Source organism: Lytechinus pictus, chromosome 12, assembly GCF_037042905.1.
Source record: "Lytechinus pictus isolate F3 Inbred chromosome 12, Lp3.0, whole genome shotgun sequence".
Classification (NCBI taxonomy): domain Eukaryota; kingdom Metazoa; phylum Echinodermata; class Echinoidea; order Temnopleuroida; family Toxopneustidae; genus Lytechinus; species Lytechinus pictus.
Window position 1 is genome coordinate 18,434,026 of NC_087256.1, and position 20,856 is coordinate 18,454,881.

Here is a 20,856-nt window from a genome sequence, read left to right on the forward strand (position 1 = left end):
CCTACCATTGTAAAGCTTAGAATCTCCTCTTTCATCTGAAATTGCTATGATTATTTCTCATTCACGCATGAGTGAGCAAAAACAATTTGAAGAGGAGATACCAAAAAGTCATTTGGCGGGCTGTATCTAGGTTTCAAAAAGAAAACCACATTTTTAGAAAATTCAATATCTGCTCTTTAATTTGATACCTCATTTACAGAAAATGGTCTACAAATTACAAAGTTCTGGTTGTTTGAAATAAGGCTTGAATTTCAATAATTTCATAAAATTAAGAGGTTCTGCAGGCTAGCGTTCAAACTCACTCGACACTCCGTTTTGTTGACGATCAGCCATGCATTAAGTCTTTTGTTAACCATGCGATAGCTTCTGTGGGAAACCGGTGAAAACACGTTTATTTAATGAAATTATGGAAATACAAGCATTGTTTCGAGGGGACATAACTTTTTTACTTCTTGACAATTTTTTTGTGATTAAGGTATCAAATAAAAGAGCAGATATTGAACTTTTTAGGCATGTGATTTTCTTTTTGAAATTCAGATACCCCCCGCCAAAGGAGTTTTTGGTATCCTTTCTTCAAATTGTTTTTGCTCACTCATACATGAATGGGGAAAAATCTAAGTAATATCAGATGAAAGAGGAGATTGTAAGCTTTACATTGGTAGGTCATTTGTCTATTGTATTTGTGATTTAGTTATGATAAATCATCGCTTAATCTCGGTTTCGTTTTTTCTGGGACGCACTGTATATATATATATATATATATATATATATATATATATATATATATATATATATATATATATATATATATATTTATATATATATATATATATACGAAAGCTAAAGCTAAGAATGGTGTCCTGCGTAATCTTTTGAGTTGGCCTCATCTCATCATGTTATAAACTCACACCTCAAGATCGTTTAGTACAAGTAAACTTGTCATCACATTATATATATATATAATGTGTGAAGTTATAAATGTACAACAGCTTTGGCAACTCTTTTTATTTAAATATTGTAAAGAAATGGATGAAGAGAACAATGGTAGGCGTAGCTTAATATATATATATATATATATATATATATATATATATATATATATATATATATATATATATATATATATATTCATTTACCCTTGATGCCACAATAGGAGCACTTTCTTCTGCTCCATCGTAATTTCAATCCGTTCTTAAGGCCCAGCTATTTTCAAAATTTTCATTTTTTTTGTTTTATTCATTTGTTTAATATGCTCTGAATATATCGGGTTTTTTGTGTTTTTCTCTATATTTCTTATTGTTCTATTACATGCAGGTAGTTCTGTTCAGTCAAGTCTGGATTGCAGCAGTTCTAACGGGACTGTTCTAACATGCCAGTGGTTGCACGATATATTTAATAACACAGAGGCTTATGTTAAAATTGACAGCATAGATTGGATTAGATTCAAGAATAAAGAGTAAGTAAATGATAATTGATATTACACACTAAGAAATAAAGGTTCAAAATTGAACCCCGAAAGGTTGATGCAAAATCAGCACCCTATGGGTTCAAAAATTGAACCCCTGATTGGGGTTCAAAAATTGAACCCCTGGTTGGGGTTCAATTTAAAATTTGTCGGGGTTCAATTTAACATCCATAGGGTTCAAATTAGCACCCTTAAATGTATATTTTTGCACCTTTTGGGGATCATTTTCCACCAAACCCAACCCTTCAGGGTGCATAATTGAACCTTTCATTTTTCAGGGTATATTTCTGAACCCCATAGGGTTCATATTTGAGCTATTACTGCACCTTTAAGGTTCAAATTTGAACCTTTAAGCCATATTTTGCACCTTTCAGGGTGCATTTTTCAACCAAAATGAAACTTACAGGGTGCATAATTGAACCTTTCTCAGTCTATTTTGCACCCCCTGGGGAGCAAAATAGACTGTGAAAGGTTCAATTAATAGCCCCCACGGGTTCAATAAGAGCAACCATGGGGTTCAAATTTGAAACTGTCCTGGTTCACATTTGAACCCCAAATCACCCCCATTTACACCACTTCTTTGCATTCACACCCACAGTAGAAAACAGTTAAAAGGTCCATTTGAAAACATAAGTATGAATGATAGAGTGTGCAATTTATTATTGAGAAATCTTTGGTCTCTCGAAATTAATCATAATCAACACACGGGAATGTACACACAATCTTGCACTGTGCTGTAAGATGCATTAACTGGAATACATACAATATAAATGAAATGCACTAACACCAATAAAAACCTAGAGTACTTGCAATTTGTTGATCTTGATAGCAAACTACCATGCAAGCCCATTGATCTTTACTCCTACGAAGTACAGTATATGAATACAATCATTAAAAAAATGTAAAACAAAAGTGAGACAATGTCAACGTTGAATCTGCAATGCATGAAATTTAAAAGCACATAGACTATATCGCGTGTACAAGCGCAAGATAGATCCTCTGTTCGTCGCGATCTCGTTCATTTTAGGCGGGGTTATTATGAAACACGTCCGGGCGGCAAAAAGAGCGTATTAGCAAGAAGATTCTATGACTGGAGTTCCAACAGTCAACAAATTTATTCAAGCAGCTGTTCATTTCTAAAGAAGCTCAAAAGAAAGAACGGCAATAAGGACCCTTTTGATGTCTAGCTTCGAAGCCGCCGGTTTCATTGAAGAAATCCGAGGGGTGAAATTTTACGAATATTAATTTGTATCAATTTTCAATCTTTCATATTAATAAACAAACTGAAATTTGAATGCATGACAAAACATCAATAACCAAGCACTATAACGACGAGATATTTGCCCAGACTATATCAATTAACTATAATCAATTAATTTTTTGGTGAAAAAAGAAAGAATTTTACCGTTACTGAAACCAGATTTTAACACTTTTCCGATCGTTTGCGGCGAATAAAAATTTCAAATGTGGTCGGTGGAATATTGTTGTTCATTACTGTATATGCCACTTGAGTACCCGCACATGCCCAGTCGAGCAAATTTGAGTCATATTTCAGGACATATTGCATAGTTTATTTTCGCATGCCTCCGAATTATGTACTACACATATAACCAGACCAAGATCATGAAGATGCCGCGAAAAAGTAATTATCATCACAAAAGCATATTTCCCTTTATGTATGACCTATAGCTGCGAGTCATGCGGGAATCATTTGTCTACACAATTGCAAGAGATGTTGAGCAAAGTGCATGCCTGACATACTTTCTGCTGGCGGCTTTTAACCTTGTTCAAAGAGATTTTATATGCTGTTACTCCATCTCGTTTGAAACCTCCTTGGTATTAGAGCCTTCCACGGTGAAAACGTTTTCCAAAATCTGTCGTTACCTTATAACGAACTCAAATGTACAACTAAATCACAATATAATCTCGGATAATTCATGAAGATAACAGACAGGATGATACAAAATGCATATCTTACCTGAAGAATAAGTAGATCTTACTGATTTTTACAAAGTACCGATTTGACGCCTTGTCTCCTTTTGCGTGATTGGTTGATCACCGGCTAGCCACTTAGTCTATGTACGGTTACTTTCTTTACGGAGAATTATAACTTTTATGTTTCGTTTGCGTGGATTCACGTAGCAAATTAATTAATATTGATTATTTGGTAATTTGACTTCATTTTCTTTCAACAACCTTTGAATCAACTTACTTTTATAAGAGATACTGGCTGTAACATGTGAACAATATAATAATCGCATTTCTGTAGGTTTCTGTACAAGACTAATAATCCATACAGAAAGGTTCAAAATTGAACCTTTCTGGAAATTGAACCCTGGTTTGTACAAAGTGAACCCGTAAAGGTGGAATATTCAACCCTTGTCGAGATAGGGGTGCTAAACGCAAAATTGAACCCTAAACTGCACCTTTATTTCTTAGTGTGTACGGTCATGCATAATTTTTCATCATATTCGTCATCAGATGTTATAAGCTACAAATCCTTTCATCTGATTGGCTAAAGGGTAAATGCTGATAAATCTTTTAATGAAATGCTCCACAAGTGCCCGTTTCATGAAGAACCTCGAAAAAAATCCGAACTTTGATGTGTATTGTTTTTTTATAATGTTCATAATATGGATTTTTAAAAATACCCCCCCCCCAAAAAAAAAAAAAAAAAAAATCAAATTCATGCAGATAACCTCAAGGGTGACACGACAGCTCCTTTGACATTTGTTCCGGTCTTAATATTTCAAAGGGCATAGGATTAGAGAGTTAGGATTGTTATAATGTTTGGTTCAGAATAAAAGATAAGGATTGGGGTTTATATAGTTTTGGAGGTTAGGTTTAATGTTTGACTTAACGTGCAGATTTTTCATAGGAGCAATTGTCGCCGGAGCAATAGTCATGGAACAACTGTCAAGATATCTGTGACTGAAAAGAAAAATCATCATTCAATTTAACTCCTTGGCATCTAATAATCTAATACATGAAGAATATGGCATAAAATTCGAATGGTGTTTCCTGTCAATCTATCTTAACCTTTTTTTTTTTTTATAGAAACTAAATAATAATTTTCGGATGCATTTTTTTTTCAGGGCCTCATTCTTACAGGGTGATTCCATACGTGTCGTACGGTACATTTAGAGAACATTTGACATTTTTTGACAAGAAAAACAAAAAATATTCCAGTAACTAAATGTGATCATCAAGTACTACCAGAGTGTTAGGAAAACCAAGACTTAACATGACTGGAATTCACATCATGTATAATACAGATTTAAAATAGTAATGTGTCGTACGGACGCAGAAAAGTGGCTTTTTTAGAAACCTCAAGTCTGTACTCTAAAGTCTGTGAGTTGAACATATAATTTTCACAGAAACCGAACTTAAATTAATATTCAATTACCCAAGAACAAACGCATCTATGAAAGAAAGCAAAATAAACATTCATGAATAAATAAAGCAAATTACAATTTTCGAGAACATTGTGTCGTACGGGACATCTCTAAATTGAAGCCAAACTTTCCTACTTTATGTCTCTTTGACTTCTTCAATCACTTTATTTGGCTGATGTTAATGATAATCCTATCAAACTAAAGACATTCATTATGTTAGAAACCGCTTTTGGCTGAATATTTCTGTCAATATATCATAAATAAAATAATGTGTCGTATGGGACACTTGTGTGTCCGTACGGGACGCTTGTGTGTCGTACGGGACACCTGTGTGTCGTACGGGACACTCGTGTGTTGAACAGGCACTTGCGTGTTGTATTGGACAGCCTAAATAAAACAATGAACGTTTTATCAATTAGAAGGGGAGCATTGTCCCTAAATTCTTCCTTTTTAATGAAAAAGCCTTTTAACAAGTAGTCATTCAGGACAATATAATTAAGTAACCTCAATATATACAATCAGGAGCAATATATGATCATTTTTTTTCATGATGGGAAATGTACAATGGTTCACAGCATTTTTACGAGCTGAAAAACTTGAGGTTTTGTGTGAAGTTATATTTTCGTGAATCAATTGATGATTTCCAATGCACTATTTAAACAATGAATGAATGAAACTGTTTGTGTAAATTATGGGGCAAATTGTTATGATTTTTCATATAAAATGTATATATACATGATATGTCACAACTGTCACTTGAAATTCCACAAAATGATTTTTTTCTAAAGAAATGCGATTCTACTTTTTCAAACCTTTCTGCATTTCATGAAACCATATGGTTTGTTATATTTTCCAGATTTTTTTTCACAACTTAAAAAAGTAAGGAGTTTCAATACTGTATATAAAAAAATTAGTGATCATCAAGGAAAGTCCACATAGATGATTGATATGTTAATATTTTTTATCTACATCTTATAATAATTTCACATTAGTATGCAAGAGGAAGTCATCTTCCAGGCTAGGGTGAATCAATTATAAATGTTTTCTTTTCATGCTCAATGACAAAGAAATTAACCTGCTCTGACCAGTGAAAATAACCAGTTTAGCTGAAGGGATTCACAAAAGAATACGCCTACGTGAAGTCAATTAAAATGGTTAGAATCACCTATTTCATGTTCTATGTGGATAAATAAAGTACTTTCTCAGTTCACTTTATGTCAAATCAATTACTTAAATTAAAATAGGCCTACTATTTATAGTTTCTGAATCCAAATCCTGCAATTAAATGCAGTATATATTGTGTGTCGTACGGGACAACTTTTAATAGGACAATTATTGAAAAATGAAGGGCAGTAATTAGATCCTTATGGGATAAATCGATTACCCATGGGTCAAAGATAGAGAAACTGATATCGTGAAATTGCATCATCAAAAATAAAATTGTAGGAAAAACTTTTGCATTTTTATGTGTCGTACGGGACATTGTCAAAAAAAGGTTCGGAAAAATCGGCTCGGTGTAAAAATGGCAGAGGTAAAAATGGCAGAGGTAATAATGGCAGAGGTAATAATGGCAGAGGTAAAAATGGCAGAGTTAAAATGGCAGTTGTTAAAATGGCAGAGGTAAAAATGGCAGATGTAAAAATGGCAGAGGTAAAAATGGAAGAGGTAATAATGGCAGAGGTAAAATGGCAGGGGTTATAATGTGAGAGGTAAAAATGGCAGAGGTAAAAACGGCAGAGGTAAAAATGGCAGAGGTAATAATGGCAGAGGTAAAAATGGCAGAGGTAAAAATGGCAGAGGTGAAAATGGCACTCTTTTTCAAATTGAGATGTTTAATTAATGTTTGTCAGGTTTTCTCGCGAGTCTCACAAAGACAGGCATTCGAGACTTCACCATGGTGACATCGGCTTCTTCGGCGCCAAGAATGGACATGATGCTGTAAGAGACAAGAGAGAGAGAGATCTGTTGGGAGTGTTGCACCACAAATTGTCACCCGCGACAATTTGTGCAAAACTGACACCACAGATTGTTACCCATGCATAAATTGTCGCCTAAATTAGGCGACACTTAACACTTAACTAACTTGTCTCCATGAACACATACACACCCATACAAAAAAAAACTCGAGTTCGTACAAAAAAATGTGTATGTTTCTCTGGGTGTGAGGGTGTTCGTATGTGTGTGTACAACACTTTGAGTGAAACTGATGGCAGTATCTCAGGTTTGAGATGGATTTTGGACTAGTACTTTTAAACGGTTTTGAGATGATTTTGAAACTTGTCGCAGAGACATCTTCTGAGGCCCAACGACGTTTCATTAGTCTCGGGAATCTACAAAACCGTCTCAAAATAGTCCCAAATCCGTCTCAGAGACGTCTTTAATACCTTTTTCCCGTCACGAATAGGATACTTTTCGTTTCCGTCGCAGAGACGTTTCCAATATTTTTCCGTCGCGAAGACGTCTTTGAAACAGATTTGGGACTACTTTGAGACGATTTTGAAACTTGTCGCGGGATGGCCTGTATTATCATCCCCCCAATAATTTAGGGTAGAAAAATTATAATAATGATGATGAAAAAATGAAAAGTTTGATCATGATGATTATAGTGATGATTATAGTATGCCATCAATCAGTTTGTTTCCCTCGCAATTTGTGTATATTGTTATTAAATGAAAACATTCTTTTCAGGACTATTAAACAGATGGGTGGAAGTTCAAGATGAAAAAGAATGAAATGTTTATGTATATGATATTTTTTAACACATGACATAAAAGGACCCCAACGAAAAACAACTTTGTTGTTAGGGTGTTCCATCCCACCAGTGGTGAATGAATTAATTTTAATAAATCAATTAATTCAAAAGGGTGGAAAAACAAACGGGAGTAAAAGGGTGGCAAGATAAATCGTCTAAGGAATGACCATATAGCTATTAGAGTAATAGCCCCACCAATGAAAATATTTGGGGGGAACATATCGTTTTGCCCCCCTCCCAATAATTCCGCATGTGCAACTAAAAATAAAATAAGATTGTAATGCTACACTGAAACCAGCAAGCGAGATTAAGATACCAACTCGATTTTGATCTAAAATCGTGCTCAAAATGTCTGCTTTTCAGATCGGAATATAAAATTTTTCAGCTCGCGCTTCGCGCTCGCATCATTTCTGTACCAAAACCCCATACTTTTCATGATTAAATAGGTGAATAGAATGTCCCGTTTTCAGTTCTATACCTGAAAAGAACTCCCGCTTCGATTTGCAATAATCTTTTGTTGGATATATATCTTGTTCTTTATTAAAAGCGTCCATTAAATTGTCTTTTTGTCCAGATCGAAATATTAAAATTTTCAGCTGACGCTTTGCGCTCGCATCTATTGTTCTTCTAGATACCCATCTTAATCATTGGTACCAAAAGTGCTTAGAATATCAAGCTTTCACGTCAGAATATAAATAAATTTTAGCTCGCTCTCTAGTGAGATACATGTATCTATGCTCCTCATGAGTTACTACAAGCAAACCTAAACAGGTACATTTTTCCTGTTTTCATGTCATACTAAAAATTTTCAGCTCGCGCTTCGCGCTCGCATTGTTGGGGTGAGGTTGAGATATGTGTCTCTTTCTCATGATTCATATATATATATATATATATAAGTATATATATATATATATATATATATATATATATATATATATATATATAATATATGCCTATGTGTGGGGGTGTAGGGGTGTGTGGGTGAGTTTTATTATATGATCGAGCGTCTTTGGGACGTTGATTCATGATTTTGCCCCCCCCCCAATCTGAAAAATGGATCGATGCCCCTGTGTATACATCATGCTCAATCAACAGATCACTATGTACATGTTCCAGATAATTTTTGTCATTTTTTCTTTCGTATGAGTTTAGAATAGGCTTACTTGTAACATAAATTGAATTAAAAAAAAAATTATATAAGCACAGTACACTACAACAATGAAGGAATTTCCAAGAACACCATGCATATCAATCACTCCCAAATGTCCTAACTTGTGATTTAGTGGGGATAATGTTGAAAGATCCCCATCCACAAGAACTTTTGTGTCATCATCCCCCCCAACCAAGAATACTGATCGATACCCATGAGTGACACCTTTACCCTTGATGTTCAATGGGGGCAGAATTTGTCGTTATACCCCTCCCCCAAAATGCCTAAGTGCAGCTCCCGCACTTCTGCCAGATTTGCTCACTTACCTGTGTTTAAAGTCAGTAAAATATGAAGTTCCTGGGTTGTCCTTTATGAATTGGACAGCAACGGCAAAAGTTTTAATACACTCAATGAAATTGGTAACCGAAAAATCATATTGCAAGTTTACGTCAACACTGAAAGATAAAACATAAGAAGAAATAAACAGTAACATTGCTGCTACTGATATAAAGGCATCAAAGATGTTATTGATCCTGTCAAATTTGATCAACAATAACCCATATAAGTTAAATGTAAAAGAATGTAAATTAAGAACTTCAAACAATAAGGAGAAAATAAGGTGATTTTGGGAGTTCACTCTAACTTGAGATGTGCACTTTGTGTAATATTGGTGATTCGTCTACGCAAGCAGTCCGGAAAACATGGTGCCAAAAAACAAAAGTGCGATCATCCGGGGGGGGGGGGGGGTCACTGCCACTAGACAGTGGACAGCAATCGCGACGAAGAAAACGCGGAAAAGGGGGTGTTTTCGTGGTTGGGGGCGGAATGCGAAATCACGATGACCTAAAACGCGAATATAGTAGGGCCTATGTAATTTGCACCGACTACGACGGTAAGCCCATCCTGGCTAGAGGTCTCACGCGCGTAAAACATTCCCCATAGACTTGTGTTAAAATGGCACTTAAGAAAAATTCATAAAAAATAAATGTGAAATTAGAGGGTCGAATGTTTACTACCTTTGGATAGGATATATATCTGACATTCCATATCTGACCAGAGAAGGGTATCGTAGCCAGCTCATTTTAAAAATAAATCGCCATTTATGAAGATAACAATGATGGGATCAAATTCATCAACTGAAACAGTAAAATAGCCCCAATTCTTCCGCCAGTCAAAAAATAGTTCCAAATCATTGATATATCTTCCCAATTTGGGCAAAGGAAGTTCAGTAGTTACCATTTCTAGAATCAGTGTTAGATTTTGAATCATATTCATACGCTTTTGTCAATCAGCAATATCAAATTGAAAAAATTCGAATGGGTTGGGTCGAACGAATATCTTTAGCCCTCCTGATGTAATTAGGCTCATGGCACCTAGAATCCTCCAATATCATGAACTGTACCAACGAACGTAGAGGGCAGCAACACACAGCAGTCAGAGTTATTAATAACTCTGACAGCAGTGCAAGGCCCTATATAAACCGACACAATACACACTCAGAGATTAATAGCAAAATAGAGGTAAACTAACAGATTATGACAATACCAGATTCAAATAATAGAAACACAAAAATATATTACCATTGGGATAATAATGTACCACATTTTAAAAATAAAACTATCACTAAATTATTGCCTTGATTTTGTTTAAATATTCAGTAAGCAGGCTTGAATTCTGTCATTAAATAAACCAATCTGCTAATTTCACCCCGATTTAGCCAAGCTCAGTAATTAGTATACATCTCTATGTTTTGTGACCACATTAAGCCCCGCCCCTCACTCAGAGAACTTTTTTTGGTAGATTGTAGAGTTGATTTTTATTTCATTTCCTCATTTTCAACATTTTTGCTTGAAATTTTTTTACATCAAATTAAAATATGATATATTTAGATTTGTATTTTCCCTGAAATATTACGTTGTAATGGTAACAATTTAATGTCTTTGCATGTCAATTGTGATAACGAAGATGAGTGAGGTTGATACATTTTTCTCTAAATTTTGCTGCACCGCATTAATGTGCCAAGCAAGCTACACAATCAAGTGTCATATGGCATGACAGCGCCCGGCGCCTCGCCCCGGCCGGCTGGCCGCGCGCCGGTGCGGAGGTAGGGAACGGTCAGCTGGTATTTGGATTTAATTAAATACATGCTAACACAAATTCGTGTAAAATTATAGAATGAAAATAGCAGCTGTGGCAGAGACCTCCGCCCTTTGATAGTTCACAAGTCAAAACCTGTCAGGATATACCAGTGGCGTAACAGGCGGGGGGGGGCAGGGGGGGGGGGCAAGCTGCCCCCCCCCCCCTGGCGGAGCTCACCGGGAAAATAAAAAAAAACGGGAAAAAGAAAAAAAGGGGGGAGGGAAGGGAAAGGGAAAGGAAAGAAAAAAGGGGAATGGGAAAGGGAAAAGAAAACTAAGAAAAAACATAAAAAACGGAAAACGGAAAGATAACTGGAAAAGGAAGGGAAAAAAACAAGCGAGAAAGAACAATTCGCCCCAATTCGCCCGATATACAAATACATTATCATGATTAGTAAGACAGGGAAATAAATTAAAGATGACAAAAAGGCAAACAAAAGCGGGAAATAATGGCAGAATGGAATTAGCCAAAATCTAAATTGGAAAATAAAGAATAGGGACAAGATAACGTACACTACCGGGCTGCCGAGGATTGATATAACGAGCGGGAAGAAAAATGGATGGTATATAGCATAAACTTGCTAAATCTCCAAAGGCTCTGTCCAAGAGTCAAGACCCCTTGCAGTGGGGGCTCTTCATCTGTAATCTTTAATGGGTTCTATAACGGGCCCATATATGATATGAACCCTTCCTGCATTAAGCTTTACGTTGAAGCACTGGCGTACCGGGGGTGGTTCCACAGCCAAGGGGAAATAAAAGAAAATAAAGGAGGCAGCGAAATGAGATGAATGAAAAAAATATATGACATGATATCACATAATTAGAATTTCATTTTTACAGGCCATTTTTTTCTGGCTCGCTTCGCTCGCTGGCGACTTTTTACAAATTATCCCACATTCGCTATGGTGTGCCCCTCACAATATTTGGATAATTACGATACACAACTGCAGAATTTATGTGTTGTGTTAAAGCTATATAAATATAAACGCAATTTGATTAAAATAAGTGGCCATGCATCTATAAGGTTTAAAATGGCTTTGATATCAAGAGGTTCCGGAGCTCTTCCCTGGACCCCACCCATAAAGCACTGTTATATGGATGAGTTTGGACCATGGCCCCCAAAAGTTCTACAACCAAACAAAAAAAAATGAGGAAAGAAAGGAAAGGGTATTATATTTTTCTGAATATCACGTTAAAATCCATCTTCATGTTAGATTCTCATGAAAAGGTGATTTTTTTTAATCTCGCTCGCTTCGCTCGCTCGGGACCTATATTAAGCTACTTCTTGCCAGAAGCGCCATACTCGGCCCCCTCGAGCATAAAGAGCTTCGCCCTGCGGATGCTCACAATCATAACAAAAATCCTGTTCACCGTGGCGTACAAAAAAAGAGAGAAAAAAGGAAAGAGAGGAGGGTGAAATATGATCTTTTTAACATTATGTCAAAATCTATCACAAAATTGGATTTTTGCAATAAAAATGTCAAAAATTTTTGCTCGCTCGCTCGCTACGCTCGCTTATATATATATTTGCCCGATACGCCATATCGCCCCCTCAAAATTTTTGCCTTATGACGCCATTGCCTGTTCCATGATATGACCGGGAAATGTTTGGCTCTTGCCCCCCCCCCCCCCCCCCCTGGCCACCAACCCCTGTTACGCCGCTGTGATATACAAGGATCGATACTGGACCAGATAATTTCGGTCTAATGTTAGGTCTAACGACAGACTAGGACTTTGGTTTGCTAGTGTAGTGGCTGGATTCGATCTCTGCCTGATGGATGGCAAAAAGCAGTCGTATTTGTGGATATTACATACTCATTTTTATATTTTTAGACTCCAATCTACATTGAAAGTTAAATTAAGATTCTAACCTTGAACATTTATCGTTGCTCAACTGCCTTAGTGCCAGAACAATGACAAACCAAGCCCATATCATTCAGGTCCATAACTAGCTATGTCGAGTCGCGTCCAGATAATCCTGCGCCAGTTCAGTGCGGCCAGCTGTATGCGCACCGTTATATGACCCCGGGGAAGTTTCGGCGCGGCCAGGCATAAGATCAACGTCTCGACTCTGGTGTTGACTGGTGTAGTTTAGGTAGGGGCAGCGAAATTTAGCAGAAGAACGGCAATACAATGTCATCTGGGGCCCGTTGCGCTGCAGAAAGAGTTGCAATCAAACGCAACTTCAAAAATCACGCGCAACTTGATTTTCAACCAATCAACAGCGCGCATTTGGGACTTGCGATTGATATTTTGACTTGCGTTTAAACGCAACTCTTTCTGCAACGGACCCCAGACTATATATTTTATTGATGTGCAAACTATCAGAATCATGATATTACATTGTGTCTTACTTTTTTTTTTACAAATAAATTATTATTTTGAAAATGATATTCAACATTCATTCTTGGAGATCTCATCATCCATTAAAAATAGTAAAATTGAACAAACGAAAAAAACACACTCTACAATCTACCTAAAAAGTTCTCTGAGTGAGGGGCGGGGCTTAGAGTGGTCACAAAATCTGAGCGGAGTGGACCTTCCTAAAAGCAATACTGCAAAAAGTGTTGCTGCCCTCTACGTTCGTTGAACCAAATACAACTGTACCGACGACGTCCTACTTACGAAAGTGACTGGCGCGTATAATCTGGAGAGCAGGGGGGGGGGGGGGGGGGGGTGAAACTCCGCTTCTGCATCCGGTCAGAATTGGGGGAAAATTTGGAGGGTCAAAAGTGCACACTGCTCCCATTTTTCGTATACAAGCCTATGGACACCGCCACTGTTTTGGTACACCAGCGAAATGAAGGCGTGGTCATGGAACGTCCTTCACGCATAGCGTAAACATATGTAAATTAGTATTTTGTCACTAATTTGCAAAATGCGCGACCTGATTTAATATCGTTGGTGTCTCTGATTACATCATATCAGATCATTCGTTTTTTTCCTCAGAGTTTTATTATTCATCTATTTTAATGATCTACTAGTATTTGTTATTGCCTGTTACGATTATTACTGCATCTTTGCTTTGTTTTAGCTGCAAATGGCAAGGATCTTTGCTTAAAGATATTACCAGAGGAGGTTCCCAAAGAAAATGTTGCCATATACGATGACATCTCTTTATGTTTCTGGAGCCCTTTTTTCTTTTTATTGCAGAAAACGAAATGAACCTTTTTTCATAATATAAACAAAGATAATAACAAATCAAATTCTTTTCCATAATTGTAGTCTCCAATATAAGTTCTATTTTGAATAGCAGTCCTCGGAGCACTTAATTTTAAATGGCGACTTCTATGTCAAACATCAATAATCATGACCTAGGTATATACCATATTTTAGGGGGGGGGGTTCTCAAAATTAAATAGGCAAGATAGCAAACCGATCGTAGGCTATAGGGTATTTCTTTTTTATTTTCAACTGAAAATGAATCTGGTGTAATTTTCATATCCGTCATGAACAGTAAGGTCTTATAATTGCTTCTTTCAAAACAAACTTAACTTTCATCCCCCCCCCCATCTCTCTCTCATTCTGTCTGTCTCTCTCTCTCAGAAACTGACATAACTATATGCATACAAGCAAATAATTCTCCTGTCATTTTACTCTTCTTTCCCACTCTTATCCTTATTTCTCTTGAATAATATTTTAATTGACTGCTGTTTGATCTCATGTAACAGTGGCATCATCAGATTTCAGTACAGTGCAACATCTTGTGCCATTTGTACATAACAGCTCAGAAGCAATATATCATCACACTTAATTGATAAATGAAAATTACCAAGATCAAAAAATTCAATTCAAAATTAACATGTTTATTAAGGAATCCATTTTCTAAAACATTGACTTTAACATAAAAATAATAATTAGCGTCTACCAAGCATTAAATTGTGTTTTAAAACATGAAGGCAATGCATAGCTAAAAAGGGCTGTTACTGGGTAGGGGTAGTATGGGGTGGGTATATAAATGTACAAAAATAGGATTATGTACATTTTTTTACTTTGTACAATGTTTGTTAAAATTTCATTCAAAGGATCTCGATGAGCCTATAGTTAATATTCCATAAAAGAGCATAAAAATCTTTGATATTCGTTTATTTTTTTCCACAAAAGTTTGTCACTAAAAGAAATTGGTAAATTCCTTTCAAATTTGCTGACAAGAAATAGTCTACTGATGTGAGAGCACTCCTCATAAGGGGGGGGAGGCACAATGCCAGAATCTACCTAAAGAGTGCCTTCCCCAATCAATACATTAGCGAATCATTAACAAAATTTGATTTGTGTACTGTCACTGTGGTTAGAATTCAATCTATTTTTGAAATATAGTCTATTTATATATTATTGCAGTTGTAACCCATTTCACATTTTTTTAAATGAAGATAACAATAAATGCAACTTAATAACCCTACATAATTTATGAAGACTTGCAGTGGCGTACCGTGGGTCACGGCATTGGGGGGGGGCACCGGCTAGAACGGATATGTATCTCACTGGTCAAATAATGCGAGCGCGAAGCGCGAGCTTAAATTTTTGTATCTATTGAGCCCAAACGGGGAGATTTTAAGGACTATATTTCAGGAATCCATTAAGAGTATACATATTTCACCATAGTCATCTAATGCAAGTGCCAAGCGCTTGCTGATTTTGTTAGAATTACATCTAAACACATGAAGCACTTGCAGTCATTTTAATCATTATTAACATACGCATCTCACTAATTAAATATTGCGAGTGCAAAGTGCGAGCTGAAAATTTAGGAAATTCAGACCTGAAGAGGGGCATTTTAAGGCTTGTTTGTAGGAATTCACGAAGATCATACGTATTTCACTAACCAAATGATGCGAGCGCGAAGCGCGAGCTGAAAATGTTTGATATTCAGATCAGAAAAGGGGACGTTTTAAGAACTGAAGCCAAGACATATCTCACCAATCCACTAATGCGAACGTAAGCACGGACAGGAAATATTTTATATTAAGACCTTAAAATGGGGCAATCACTTTAAGTAGTCATGAAAAAGAAGCATACTATTTTACATAAAATAATAACTCGAAGTGCGACGAAATATATTTGGTATATATTGACTTGAAAACGGGAGGTTTTAGTACAACATGATTATATATCTTGTTAAACAGACAGTGCGCGCGCCAGGAACAATGAAGACATAGGCCATGAGCAAATTATGTTTCATAAAGTTACGAAAAAAATGTTTCTTATGTAATATAATATAACATTATAATGAACAATAATTTCTTCTTTCCCACTACGTTTCTCTTCCTCTCTCCTTTTTCTCTTTTTCCTCGTATTTTTTTGTCAGCTGATTGGGGGGGGGGGGGGGGGAGGCACGTGCCCCCCATAGTTACGCCACTGAAGACTTGTAATCATGGTAATTTTGCCCCCAGCCTGTTTTAGGTAACATAAAAACTTTAATTTCTTGCTCAGCCCTTTTACCATAATTGTCATAATGACAAGATTGCAATGGTAGTAAATTGTTTATGAAATAAGGTCCATGAGTGATACGAACATTATTTCTTAATCTTCTGATCACCTTTATTATCATTTAGCTATGCATGATTTTTATTTCAAAATACACTATTTTTTGTCTTACAACCCTAAGTATGTCACTAAAAGAAGACCTATTCTAATATTGTATAGGCCTTTAAACTGGAAAATAATATTTATTTTCATGAAAACTACTAAGAACTAGTAGAAGTACAAAATATCAATAAAAGGTGATACATTTGCCAGTTGGAAAAATATTTCTTACTTGTATTTTGTGTGAAATTTTGTACCAAAACTTGTATACTTCAATGTCATTGCCCGGTGATGCAGGGGCCGTGGAAGGGGGGGGGGGGCGGCGGGCTTCAGCCCCCCACTTTTTTCCAAAACCATGTACAAAAATGTAAAAATGACCATACGATTGTGATTTTTTGCATGGTCAGCCCCCCACTTTGAAAACCGTTCCAAGGCCCCTGTGATGAACCTGAACTTGTGCCGCACTCTTATCTACAGATGTGTAGTTTAAGTAACATTCAATGCTTTATTAATATATATTTATTTCAAATTAATTCATTTTTAATGAGTTATTGCAATGAAGTAACTACTTTTTATTAACTTGGCCTTCATATCTCTTCTTGGCACTTACGTTGTGATACCAGTACTTAAACAGCTTGGGAAGTGGGAAACCTGCATGGTAAAAAATAGAAAAGAAAAAAATAAGCTGTAAATTATTCTTACTCATTTAGTCCAGTTTATTAAAAAAAAGATGTAAACTCTATTTTATACTCTTCAGTGATAAAACAAGTTTAGCACATGCAGTCACTTTCGTCCCACATCCAGATAAATTCATAAATCAATATAACTATCTACAGTATGTTTTGAAAATAAAGAGTGCAAATTAATTCAAATATTTATCAGAATTTTGTGATATCTGTTAATATCTTGGTTTTTTTTCATGCAAATGCATGTATAGATAGGAGATATGGATAATTAGTATGCAGTGTTAAAAATGGAAATACTGGTGAATCTGAATTCAAACAAATATTAACTCACAATGGAACTTTAACATTACATGATATCCCATCATGTTTCAGCACAATTGGCCATAGCCCACCCCCTCCCAAAAAAGGGGGAATATATATATATTTTTTTTTTTTGGGGGGGGGTGATGAGCTTAGATACAGCCTGTATATTATCAAAACAGTAAGCATACCTTGCATTTTTTCCATTCAGATATCCTGCTCCTCATTAGATTGTAACTAACACTTGCTGATCGGCATGGTTCTCAATTTTGTACTTCTGACTAGGTGTGAACTGCTAAGAACTTGGTCCCATTGGATCTGCAATTGACAATTTAAATTTGAGTTTTAGAGATAAATAAAATTACTCTTCTTAAACAATATTTTGAAATTTCTAGCTGCCCATATCCCAGCTAGGTCTATGTATGAATATTCCAAACTAGAACAAAAAAGTTATCTGGACCCGAAACTTCATTCTCTATCACATAGAGGCATAGGCCTACCTCACTCTGTTTTTAAAAGTAAAATGATTCCAACCACATATTTCTACAGCTGTATATAGCTGAATCTGGATCTGGTCTATGCTGGGCCTGTATAACTTAAGAATCACATCACATTTGAATGAAGTAAACACTAAGAACGTTTTCAAATTACCACCCCAGGCCAGGCCCAGTGTATCCTGTTCAAATAGATTTGATTTAGGTCTATATAGGGTAGGCTACGCCATTTCATTCAAATCTAAGACTAAGTAACAAAGTAACACTTAACACTATACTGTATACAGACACTAATGCTAAGTCAATCGTATTTCAACACTGATTATTCTGAAGTAAAACGTTCCTGAATAAAATAAACTGCTGAGAATTATACTTATTCATATGATGATGAAATAGCGGGGACGGACTAGGCCTAAACTTCAACTTTCAAGCTTGAAGTTTGGGCCTAGTTCGTCCCCGCTATTATCATACCCCATGACTACATCGACAATCTCGCTAGCCGGCTAGCACCGGCGATAGACAAATGCCGGATCCCGCTCTGACCATATCCCTACATTGACCTAAATTTGAATAGGCCTAAAATCGACAGTTTGTCGTTACTAAAAAACAGGAGGTCGGAAACAAGTCCACATCTACCCCTGATAATTGTCTAATCACAATAAAACTGAAATACAGGTTTACTTTGGACCTACATGAAGCATTCCGGGCATGCCGCATTCCGATGAATGTCTAGATCTACGACAAACTATAGACCCCTAGATATATTATAGTATTTTTGAGAAACTCAATGATCACACTTATTTATTTGGAAGTCAGGCAAAAGAAATATTGAAATTGAGGTTTACATATTACATAGTACGTAATACAGGATGAGCCCCGAACCCCGACAAACACATTACAATTTACAAGTGAGATCAAAACATGAAAATGAGCGTAACTTACTTTTATTCCTATGGAATGTCATTAGAATAGTATTGATGTTCCCTCCAAGATTTTCTGCTCCAATGAAGTTCACTCAGAAACCATGATTTCGAACATCAATTCTATAAACAGATAATTAGTCTAGCTATTTCGTTTCAGAAACTTAAAATTCGCAGAGTCCTCCAAAATCAACCTTCAAATTGTCCGCCGGCAGCCATGTTGGCTATGTACAAAACCTATATGGGAAATAAAAACGCGCGGAAAGAGTTCCCTCTCTAGCTCCTTTCGGGAGCTTACGTATACGTAAGATCGTATCTCTGTGCTGGAGAGATTGAAGAGCGCCATCATATTCAACAACAACAACAACAACAAGGCCGTAACTGGGCGTTGTGGCGTGCGCCTGTAATCCAAGCTGTGGGGGGCTATTCCACGGTTATTCGTAACGTTACATTTGGAGACACCTTGACTCATACTTGGAGCTGTAACTCCATTATTATTGATAGGAACTAAACATCTCTTTATCACAACATAGTACGCAGTCTGACTATCCTTTGTATAAAAACAAAACTTGGGAAATTTCATTATGCTCCTGGCAAATCTTTGAAATGTGTTGGTTACTCATGTTACATGATTTGGACATGCATAAAATGAAAAGTGAACATAAGTGAAAAGTGTCCTCATGCAAAGCTTTTATGAAAGTTGATTATATCCATTTCAAAGAAGTATATTAGAGAAACAAATTTGTATATAATTTAAAAAATAAAGAACACATGGTTTTTACTTGATAAAGTGGTTACTCACGTTACGGTTCAGATGGGCTATATGTACAAAGACACATTGAGCTCATGTCCACCAACCTATGGAATTGCCCTGGGGAAGTTACAAATTGATGCAGAGGTTCGAGGTTCGAGCCCTGGTCACGTCTTTCGGATGGTGACGTTAAAGGTCGGTCCCAGACGTAAATAATCATATCTGATTGATACACGTCTGACAAAACTCAAATACACACACACACACACACACAAGAAAAAAAACACAGTGTTTAGCTCGGTTGACTCTTTCACGCATTGTTTCCGCATAGTTTGTGCATGGGCACGCACTCACGCGGGCTAATGCGCGAACTATGCGTGCCAGCTTGCGGGTATAGGTGCGTGGCAGTGCGTGCCAGTGAGTAAAATGCATGCCCAAATTTCCAACATGTTGACAATTTTGGCACGCATTACAAATTCGTGAACTATTAGTAGACCTGGTCGTTCCACTGCGTGGCGTCGAAATAGAAATTTCGTGGCGCAAAAAATAGTAGGTACAACCCCGGGGTAGTGGCACGCAGTTCACGAATCGTTCCCGACTAGTTCACGACAGGGTCGCACATACTTAGCGCATATGCTAAGCATACTTCACTCATAGTTCGCTAATGATACGCGCAATGTTGTGGGTGCAGACAGGGGCGTCGATCCATTTTTCAGATTGGGGGGGCGAAATCACTAACGTTCCAAAGGCGCTCGATCGTACAAAACACCCACCCACACACACACACACACACACACATACATATATATATATATATTATATACACACACACACACACACACACACACACACACACACACATATATATATATATATATATATATAAATATGTCATTGTCATTGTTCAAAACCCACCTTCACCCGACAAAGGAAATTATAATTGGTATAGTGTCGAAAATCTGTCTATCTGACGGTCAATCGGATCGGGGTCGCCCGAGCCACTAACCCGTCTCTGTGGTCTAGTGGTTAAGGCACCGGCGTTCAAAGCTGGGGGCCCGAGTTCGATTCCCGGCAGAGACATTTTTTCGGCATCACCAATTTTTCCAAAGGGTAGATAGCTCTGGGGAACCTTGATTTAAGCTACGCCTACCATTGTTCTCTTCATTCATTTCTTTACAATATATATATATATATATATATATATGTATATATCTATATATATGTATGACTCATGAGACACAGACACGTATCTCACTACACAGATAGTACGAGTGCCGAGAGT

At 36.7% G+C, this 20,856-nt stretch overlaps 1 protein-coding gene and 2 long non-coding RNA genes across 3 annotated transcripts in view; 1 reads left to right on the forward strand and 2 right to left on the reverse strand.

Moving 5' to 3' along the window:
• The first annotated feature begins 1,226 nt into the window (after positions 1-1,226).
• Positions 1,227-20,856, forward strand: part of LOC129272998 (protein sidekick-2-like) — a 59,039-nt gene continuing 39,409 nt past the window's right edge. The window contains exon 1 of the mRNA XM_064107585.1: positions 1,227-1,456. The gene's annotated coding sequence lies outside the window, so the exon portion shown is untranslated. The remainder of the gene's footprint in view (positions 1,457-20,856) is intronic.
• On the reverse strand, positions 2,100-9,218 carry LOC135156140 (uncharacterized). Its single transcript, XR_010295279.1, has 2 exons — positions 9,089-9,218; positions 2,100-6,796 (listed from the first exon to the last, which is right to left on the reverse strand). It is a non-coding gene; the product is annotated as an uncharacterized LOC135156140 (long non-coding RNA).
• LOC135156148 (uncharacterized) lies at positions 16,639-19,018 on the reverse strand. Its single transcript, XR_010295287.1, has 3 exons — positions 18,846-19,018; positions 17,601-17,727; positions 16,639-17,074 (listed from the first exon to the last, which is right to left on the reverse strand). It is a non-coding gene; the product is annotated as an uncharacterized LOC135156148 (long non-coding RNA).